The sequence below is a fragment of the Balaenoptera physalus genome (assembly GCF_965194825.1).
Source record: "Balaenoptera physalus genome assembly, chromosome: 9".
In the NCBI taxonomy this organism is placed as follows: domain Eukaryota; kingdom Metazoa; phylum Chordata; class Mammalia; order Artiodactyla; family Balaenopteridae; genus Balaenoptera; species Balaenoptera physalus.
Window position 1 is genome coordinate 100,994,665 of NC_138888.1, and position 10,423 is coordinate 101,005,087.

The 10,423-nt window shown below is 41.0% G+C and overlaps 1 long non-coding RNA gene across 1 annotated transcript in view; it reads right to left on the bottom strand.

The window, feature by feature from the left end:
* The window catches only part of LOC309666670, an 11,656-nt gene extending 2,354 nt beyond the window's left edge, over positions 1–9,302 (bottom strand). The window contains exon 1 of the long non-coding RNA XR_014267225.1: positions 232–9,302. This is a non-coding gene — a long non-coding RNA (uncharacterized lncRNA). The remainder of the gene's footprint in view (positions 1–231) is intronic.
* Positions 9,303–10,423: the final 1,121 nt, after the last annotated feature.

The following is a 10,423-nucleotide window of genomic DNA, read 5'->3' on the forward strand; positions in this document are numbered from 1 at the left end:
AAAACATACCAGGGAGTCTAGTCTTTGCTCGGAGTGGGAAGAAAGGCAGATGCTCCCAGTACTGCCTTTCTTCCAGGCAGAGGAGGAACTTCTCAGGTTTCCGTCCCACTGAATCACAGACTCTCACTTCCCATCCCCACTTCCACACTCCCTAAGTTAAGATGCTGCTCCGTGCTTTATGGTAACGGCTCACAGCCTCATCAGAGCTGAGGTGAACAAATGCTTACTGACCTCTTATCCCAAAGAAGGCAATGTTGTTTAAAAGAAAACAAAAATAATTCTGTTGACAATGCACCTTTCCGTCTGTTAGCCACGGAGCTCGTGTCGAGATGGACAACTTTCCGGGACATTCAGCCTGCAGCCACAGTGCTCAGGAAAGATGACTGGTTTACTGAAATATGAATATAAAAACACCTGACTCACCAAATTACTTCCTGGAATAGTTAGCTGGGTGGAGGCTCACCAAGTTAATAACTAAACCCAACCCTCAAGTCTATTGGCAAAGGGCATGTTTAAGTTTAATGACTCTGTATCCACCCAGAGAGATAAAGGAGACTTTGATATCCTGTGTGGTTGGCTGCGGAGAGGGGCATGACTCATTAGGCACCTGGGACGCTGAAGGAGTGACCTGTACTGGAAATATTTTGAAAGGTGAGTCGACGTACTAGCCCAGTCCTTCAGAGACTGCCCCGCACCAAGCCTGAGGCAGCTGATGATTCAAGAAATAGGACTTAAAAAAAAGAGAAAATCTTGTGCAACAGAAACATAGGGCAGAGCAAATGATCTCTGCGTTATGAACGTGTGAGTAGTCAAAAGTTATGCTGGCTTGCATATGATCCAGCGATCCCACTCCCGAGCATATATCCAGACAAAACTCTAATTCAAAACGATACATGCACCCCAATGTTCATAGCAGCACTTTTATAATAGCCAAGACATGGATGCAACCTAAGTGTCCATCGAGAGATAAATGGATAAAGAAGATGTGGGGTATACACACAATGGACTATTACTCAGCCATAAGAAAGAATGAAATAATGCCATTTGCAGCAGCATGGATGGACTTAGAGATGATCATACTAAGTGAAGTAAGCTAGACAGAGAAAAAACAAATATCATATGATATCACTTATACGTGGAATCTAAAATATGACACAGGGGTTTCCCTGGTGGTGCAGTGGTTAAGAATCGGCCTGCCTATGCAGGGGACACGGGTTTGAGCCCTGGTCTGGGAAGATCCCACACGCTGCAGAGCAACTAAGCCCGTGTGCCACAACCACTGAGTCTGAGCTCTAGAGCCCACGAGCCACAACTACTGAGCCCATGAGCCACAACTACTGAAGCCCACATGCCTAGAGCCTGTGCTCTGCAATAAGAGAAGCCACTGCAATGAGAAGCTTGCACACCACAACGAAGAGTAGCCCCTACTCACCGCAACTAGAGAAAGCCCACATGCAGCAACAAAGACCCAACACAGCCCAAAATAAATAAATAAAAATGAAAATAATTAAATTAAAAAAAAATAAAGTAAAATGTGATATAAATGAACTTATCTACGAAAGTAAAACAGACTCAAACATAGAGAACAGACTGTGGTTGCCAAGGGCAGGGGAGGGATGGATTGGGAGTTTGGTAACAGCAGATGCAAACTAGTATATATAGAATGGATAAACAACACGTCCTACGGTATAGCACAGGGACCTGTATTCAATATCCTGTAATAAGCCATAATGGAAAAGAATATGAAAAAGAATATATATATGTATAACTGAATCACTTTGCTGTACAGCAGAAATTAACACAGCATTGTAAATCAAGTGTACTTCAATAAAATAAAATTTTTAAAAAGTGTTATGCTGGCTTAGAAAAAGAAAACTTCCACAACTTAAAAAATTTCCTATATAACTATACTGTTAAATAACCCAAGGTATGTGAAGCATACAGCCCAGTGTCTGGCTGGCATATAGTGTCACTCAATCTGTTTCTTCCCTTAATCTCTGATCTTTTTTTAATTTTATTTTTTGAAGAGTAAGAGTACTTTAAGATGATATCTATATTGTCTGATGTAAGTTCATATTTATAAGGTATTAATTTGTGTCTAAAGCCTAGCTCTCTCATTGGTTTCACTGTTAATAATAATGAAACATGACTGCAAATTGAGTCATCTGTATCAAAATTTTGCCATATGGTTCAGAAATTATTTGAGAAATCATTTTGGAATGAAGACTGTTAGCTCACTTTGGTATACTTGCTATGGTTTTGCCAAAAAAAAAAAAAAAAACCCAGTTATGTACATATAGCCAGAATATGAATTTGGAAATATCACTGGTAACTCTGGGTAGTTACTCATTTTTGAATATTAAACTACCAGGGTGACATTTTAAATTTGGAACAAATCTTTCTAGTTCTTTCCCTGAGAAAATAAACAATGCTTTGAAGTGTTAGTAAATTAGAGCACCTTTTCAGCTGTTCCACAATAAATTATTCCACAGGCTAGAAAAAAAATGATTCCACAAGTACTATTAAAAGTCACTGTATTCTACAAGGTCCTACTGTATAGCACTCTACTTAATATTTTGTAATAACCTATAAGGGAAAAGAATCTGAAAAAGAAAAAATATATATATACGTATATAACTGAATCACTTTGCTGTACACCTGAAACTAACACAACATTGTAATATCAACTATACTTCAATTAAAAAAAATAAATAAGTGACAAAAAAGTCCCTGTATTCTGAATAGGGTGACAAACACTGTCACACATAAAACCAGACATATACAAGGAATGAGCAATCTGAAATATTTGAATGCCTGTTTTCCAACTCTACCTAGTCACCTACTTCATATTTCTTTAATATATGCCTATAATACTTCTGTGTATTTAAGACTTCATTAAACCTAAGTGTATGAGATAACTTCGAAATAACGTTTTTGTCAATAACATAACATTTAATCATATATCATAATCATGTACCTCTCACTTAGTGATATTTTACTAAAGTCAAGCTTTTCTTTCCTAGAATATGCTAATTTTGTTCTCTTCTAGAACAAAATATCGGGAAAAAAATCACGAGGGTTTCCTTGACTGAGTATATGTAGGATTTTGATGGGCTGGATTCTAACTCTTTTTTGAGAATTCACTTTCCTATTTCAACTCTCCCCTTCCCCACACCCCTCTGCTCCAACACACACCCTCTGGGGCAAGTTTCACTGCAACAGATACAACCTTGTTGGGCCAGTCTGTCTACAGACAGGATGTAACTTGTAGGAAGGAGAAGCACTGGTGTCCCAGAAAGATTAAGGCTGCCAGCTGAGGGGCCAGCCTGCTTCTTCCCTTTGCTTTGCTACCCAGTGTGTGCGTTCTTGCAGAAGTGGACCACTGTCACCCAGGAGCACGAGAAGCTGTGACCCGTGCCAGGCAGTTTGTAAGGAAGAGAGGAGAATCCAGGATGCGGGACAATGCAAGGGCAGGACATGCTTCCACAAGGAGGAGAAAAGAGCCAGAAAGGGCGGTTTGAAGACCTGAGAAATTTGGCAACTTCTTACCTAGGGCCAGTGTGTGTGTGTGTGTGTGTGTGTGTGTGTGTGTGTATACAGGAAGGAACTAGCATTGCAAAATATCCCCAAGTACTACTGGCGAGCCTCCCTCTCTTGAAAAAACAACAATAAAAAACAAACCACTTTGAATCCTTTCATAACAGGAAATAACACACTGGAAACTGGAGAATTGTGATGTGAAAAAATCCAAGAACTTAGAACAATAGAGGTTAAATAATTTATTAAAATAGTTTGTATAATAGAAGTTGAGAATAAATAGAAAGGGAGTTTTGGGCACCCAATTGAGTTTGCTAGGCATCAGATAAAGTAGTGAAAGCAACTGAGAGCCAACCATTTGCCAGGTTTTCAGAAGTACTCATAGATTTTCAGTACTCTCATCTCCAAATATAATTGTAACCTAAATTGCCTTTGCAATGGAACTTTCTTAAATTCAAATAATAGTAGTAAGGAACTGACAAAGGATTGATTGCATAGGTTTCAGAAAAACAAGTGCTGGTAATTAGGAAAACCTAACTAGTAAGGAGGAATGGGTTCCTATAGAATAAAAAAGGCATGTTTCATATTTCACTTTTGTCAAATCAGAGTGAGTTTCTCCCCCGATAATGAGTAGAGATGCCACATATGTGATAAGTTATTGGAGAGCCATTGGTTTTTTGTGATATGATATCCACTTAGAACACAATTCCAAAAATCATTTACACCCACATCTAACCCAGGTGATCAACAGCAAGAGGCTCCCAGAAGTCATCACATGCCACACAAACAGCACCACGGTGTTGAGGACTAAGCATCTTTCCCCATCATTTCTAACTAAGTTATTATCTTCCCAGTCTAGCTCTTTTCAGGACCTGTATTTCCCTTTTCTTCTTCGAGACATACGAACACCTCTGTTGTCTTATCACGAACTCTTTCCCAGCGTGGCCTTTCACTGTTTTTCATTGACCTGATTTGTTTTCAGATACAACGTCAAATAAGGGAGGAAATGAGGAGAAAGGACCTGAAGGGGTGCTTCAGTTTTGGGGTTCTCCCTGGTCGGCAGCCCGCTGCCGCCTCCTGAGCTAGTTAGTGGACGTGGATCTGAAACTGGTGTCCAGAGGCAGCTCTTCCTTCACGTACTCATTGTTGAGAGTTTGTTTATTCTGCAGAATTTGCCTTATAAGTTTGTTAATAAAATGCACCTTACTTTTACTCGCATTAATCCACTTATCGCTAATCTTTATTCTCACTTTTTTTCGTTTCCCTCAGTTTGATTCATTATCCTTCAACAAATTGTCTTAACACCTCATTCACTGACCCATTTCTTTAACATATTTTTTTGTATTGACAACTGACTCCTTGGAAAGAAGGAAAGTAACGGTTCTATTGATTAGGGAGCTTTACTGTCAATCTTATGCCCTAATGTTGTTTTGTGAATGATGTTTAAGGTATTTAATAAATTGTATATTTGAAATGATCATTGAAGAGATTTCCTAATTTCACTCCAACCAATTTACAACAAACTACTGAATGCTGAAGGTGAACGGAAATGAGCTTGTCTGCATAAACAACTTGAAATAATTATTTCTAAGATGTCTTTTTATGCTGTGTAGTGAGCTTTCTGGGAGTTTTAAACCATTCAGGTGTAGGGTCAAAAATCCTCCAGACATTTATACTAAGTATGAAAACCCAGGTATGAGACTGAAGTTTCTATGACTAAGCCTTGTACTTTATATAGCACGTTTTACTATCAGTTTTGGAATCTTTTAGAGTAACCAAAAGGATATTAAAACAATAATCTTTCCTTTCCCAATAACTAGCTTCCATGTTAATCAGCATATTCAAGCTTCCTTCTCATTAGTTTTAAAAAATTCTAGGAAATACTTTTCATTGTATGCTATGAGTGATTTTACTAAATGATTAAAATCCTTTCAATAGACAATAGGAATGTGAGGCAGGATACAGGTATTTTGTATCCTAAGCCAATACTACAGTGCCAGGTAAATCTTGAAATGGACTTCAGTTATTTTATACTTTGTTTTATGGTAAAAGTAGCCATGTAACAAATTTTGCATGCCACATCTTACCTCAAATTCTCCATCCTGGATCTTGTTTCTACATTCAGAACACTGGAAAAATTGCTGAGAAAAAACCTTGGCAAAAAATTTTTTTACTTGCAATACTATAGTTCATACTTTTCATTCCGTATCTGCTGGGTCCTCGATGAGGCTTTTTTTTGTTTGTTTGTTTGTTTTTGAGAAGGGACACCTCTGGCCACCCTCCTGTCATTAACTGATCCTAACCCTCGGTCCTGCACTGACTTCCTGTATTTGGCTACAGGTGGCCTTGCTCTTACTTCATAGACAAAATCGAAGCACCAGATGGGAACTCTCTTCAGCTTTACCAACTACAGTCTACAAACTTATCTGCTCCCACACACATCCTTACAGTTTTCTTTCTCTCTCGTGGGAGGAGTGTCCTCCTTTTGACAGAGGCTAACCATTGATCGGTGCTCCTGAACACAGGCTCTCCAAAGCCCTGGTGGCTTTGCTCCAACTATCCCCCTGGTCCCTTGTCACAGACCTTAGCCCTCTGCCCAGTCCCTAAGTGAGGATATTCAGCAGTTCAACCCTCACCCGCTTCCTTCTCTCCTGTGTGAATCACAAAGGAGATCTTACCCACTCCCCTGGCTTCAAGCTCACACTAAAGATGTCTGCATCTGCCCCCAGCCCTGTCTGCTCTCCTGAGAGCTCCAGGTGCTGCCCGCGGAACAGCTCTGTCCAAAGATGCTTCCATCACAAAATGTTCAAAATGAATCCATAATTGGGGACATTTTTTATAATCTTCTCTTCTGTATTCTCCTTGATAATGAATGGGGCTCTGACTGTCCAGTCTTGAAGCCTAGGAATTACCTTTGTTTCTCCCTTCTCTCTCTGACTCTCCACCTTCAGAAAACAACCAAGCTCAGGGGCTTTCCTGGTGGCGCAGTGGTTGAGAATCTGCCTGCCAATGCAGGGGACACGGGTTCGAGCCCTGGTCTGGGAAGATCCCACATGCCGCGGAGCAACTAGGCCTGTGCGCCACAACTACTGAGCCTGCGCATCTGGAGCCTGTGCTCCGCAACAAGAGAGGCCACGATAGTGAGAGGCCCGCGCACCGCGATGAAGAGTGGCCCCCGCTTGCTGCAACTACAGAAAGCCCTCGCACAGAAACGAAGACCCAACAAAGCCATAAATAAATAAATAAAATTTTTTAAAAACCCCAAAAAACAAATAGAATCAAAAGTAACTTTAAAAAAAAAAAAGAAAGAAAATTACGAAGCTCTGTTGGATTTAGTAATAATTAATAGTGCTTCGTATGGACTGGGCATTTTTCCAAGAGGATGAAGTGCATCATCTCAGTCTTCAGTCTCACTGTGTTATGTGGGTGGCTATTACTATCACCATTTTAAAGGTAAGACAGCTGAGGCACAGAGAGGCTAAATAATTTGTCAGGACATGGGGTAATAGGGTAGGGCTGGGGTCTAACTACAGAGCCAGCCTTTCAACAGCCATGATCTGCTGTCTTCCAACATGTCAGGATCCTCAATATCCTGAATTCATTTCCTCCTATTCTGTCTTGTCTCAGCTGATTTTGTTCATGTGCTTTCTTATTTCTTGCCTGTGTAACTTACTACAACTTCCCTCCCCAAATCCATTTTCTGGGATCTGTCTGATTAATCAGTCCTAGTCAGATTTTCTGGGGTGTTGGCTGAGCTATGTCTTTATAATCTATGGATTTGAATCTTTATTTCAGAAACATTTATTCAGTTATACATTTGATTTTCCCCCCTATATCGTGTGCTCTTTTCTTCTAGGATAGCGATTATTTGTATGTTGTCCCTACTTGCCATCTTCTTTCTTATTTTATCTCTTTGTTCTTTGTCGTTTCATTTTGTGATTTCCTCAAGCCTATTCTCTCTGTACCTGACTATGCCTTTATTCATATCTATTTTACTTTTTGTTGGGTCTAATGGGAGGTTCACATCTGTTAACAGTTTCGTTTTATTCTTCTATTCATTCCTGAGCTCCATAAACTCAATTTTCATCTCCTGTTCTCTCTTCATCTCTTTTTTGATCACCTGTTAGTTTTTCAGGCTCATTTTTTCAGGAAGGGAAACTTGCTTTTAGTTTCTTTGAATATTGGGAGAACTATTCGTTTGAAATTGACCTATTTTGCTAGGAAGGGTCCTGAAATTCTGTATTCTTCATTTGACTTTTGTTTGTTTCTTTCCTCCCGATTTTCCCTCAGTATCTATGTTTCCATCGGGGAAATGGATGTTTCAGAAAGAATGAAGGATAAAAACAGGTGAAAGTTTCTGAAATGAAAAAATAAGTGTATACAACAAACTTTGAGAGAGCATTTTATAAATTGCTCAATCTTTCCCCTTTAACATACCAAGGGCTAAACCAGGATGACCTAGAACACAGATTTCTCATGGAGTTTAAGAAGGATACCCCTTCAGCCAATGGTAGTCAAAACCTTTGTAATATATAAGCGGGAGGCCTGCTTTCCCACAGTAGAAGGAAGATATGATATAGGAAATGTCTGAGAAAAAGTTACCTGTGTTCCAGCAAGGAAAGGAGGAGAGAGAAGCCAGGGAGGGAAGAGATTCAGGAAGCATGTGTCCTAACTTTGCACTGATTACTCGAGGATAACAACGAGGGTGAAGGGGTGGAGGGCTCTCGCTTCTGTTTCCCGCTTGGGATTCTGAGAGGAGCTTACCTCAGACTCTGCTGCAGAAATCTGGGGCACGGCCACAGCAATGCAGATACAGCACAGTCACGTTTTTAGAGGCTCTTAAGTTGTGTTTCCCTGTTGTCTTAGTTTGTGGCCCTTCAGAGGCAGAGCCAAGGAAAGGATTTGGGAACGGGAGGATTTATTTGGGATGTGTTCCCAGGAAACACCAGTAGGTTAGTGGAGAAGTTAAACTTAAAGGAAGAAAGCCAATAAGGGTGCAGTGCTGGAATAACCCACAGTCCTTCTCCTGTGTGTTTCCTTCACTCCTCACAACGAACACTTCACTCTGACACTTCTGGTCACCAAAAGCGTGGGGTCCTTTCCATGCACAAGCAATTCTCCGGGCACCAGCTGGGTGTCTTACAATTTAACTGAATTCTGACGTTGTCTAATGGGGATGGTGTCAGATCCCCCAGTCCCACGAGACTGCCCCCAGCCCTCTTCAGGTGCCAATCACAAGGAGCAGATCCTGGGACTTCCCTGGCGGTCTGGTGGTTAGGATTCCGCGCTTCCACTGCTGGGGGCATGGGTTCAATCCTTGGTCGGGAAACTAAGATCCCACGTGCCACACGGTGTGGCCAAAACAAAACAAAACTAAACAAAACAACTTCCTGGCTCTACCATTTCTGGGCTGTATGACCTTGGGAAAGTTACTTAAGTTCTGTGTGCCTCAGTTGTCTCATTTGTAAGATACAATAATATTACCTACCTCAAAAGATTGTTTTGAGGATTAATTATATATGTTAATTAATACAGGTAAAATATATGATCACACCAGTGCCTGGCAAGAAGGAAGCACTATATAATTTATTTGTATATACGTAATGTTATTTGCTTTTTTATTTGAACTTCCAGCCTCACAGTTTTACCTTCTCCAAGTCACAGTGAGTTTTCCCCATACTAAATATGTGATGTATATATATTTAAAGGTCTGGCGGAATTAGAGGTAATTATAGGTAATCTTTCAAAAAAATAAAACAAGGAGCAGGTCCACCACTTCTTTCTGATGTGGCTGCCAGTCGGGGGATCCCATGACCCCCGCCTCGGGTTCCATTAACTTGCTAGAGCAGCTCACAGAACTGAGGGAACCACGTATGTTTACCAGTTTAAAGGATGCGATAAAAGATACAGGTGAGCAGCCAAATAAAGGGATACTTGGGAGCGTCCCGAGCATAGGACGTCTGTCCCCTTGGAGGTGGGCTGCCTTGCCCACACCCCACTCCGTGGATGTGTTCACCAACCTGCAAGCCCCCCAAACCCCCTACTGTTGGGATTTTTATGGAGGCTTCATCAGGTAGCCATGACCGATCAGCAAGTCCATTTTCAGCCCTTCTCCCTTCTCGAGAGAATGCGGCGATACGGCTGAAATTCCAAGCTTCTGATCATGGCTTGTTCTCTCTGGTGACCAGCCCCCATCCAGGAGCCATCCAGGGGCTCGCTCAGCGTTGCCTCATTGGGACAAAAGACACTCTTGTCACCCAGGAAATTACAAGGGTTTCAGGAGCCCTATGTCACGAACCAGAGTCAAAGACCAAATATTAGAGCAAACAATGCTCCTGGCGCTCTTATCACTTAGGAAATTACGAGGGTTTCAGGAACTCTGTGCCAGGAACCAGGGGCAGAGGCCAATACAGTAAGTCCCCTACAGACGAACCATCGAGTCGCGAACTTTCATAGATGCGAACGTGCAGTTGTGTGTCCAATCGCGAAAGTTAGTTCATGTGTCTGGTGTATATTGTCACGTGCGTGTATCCGCTACAAGTGGTTGTGCTTTTGTGTACTTTACAGTACTGTATAGAGTACAGTAGTACAGTATCTTTATTTCAAGCCCAGGATTTCCGGAAGCAAGCGTAAAAGCAGCAGTGACGGAGCTGGTACTGTACTGTACTTTTCAAGGTACTGTACTGTAAGATTAAAAATGTTTATTTTTTGTGTTTGTCTGTTTCTTGTGTATTATTTGTGTGAAAAGTATTATAAACCTATTACAGTACAGTACTATATAGCTGATTGTGTTAGTTGGGTACCTAAGCTAAATGAGTTGGATTTACGAACAAATTGGACCCATGAACGTGTTCTCAGAACGGAACTCAATCGTATGTAGGGGACG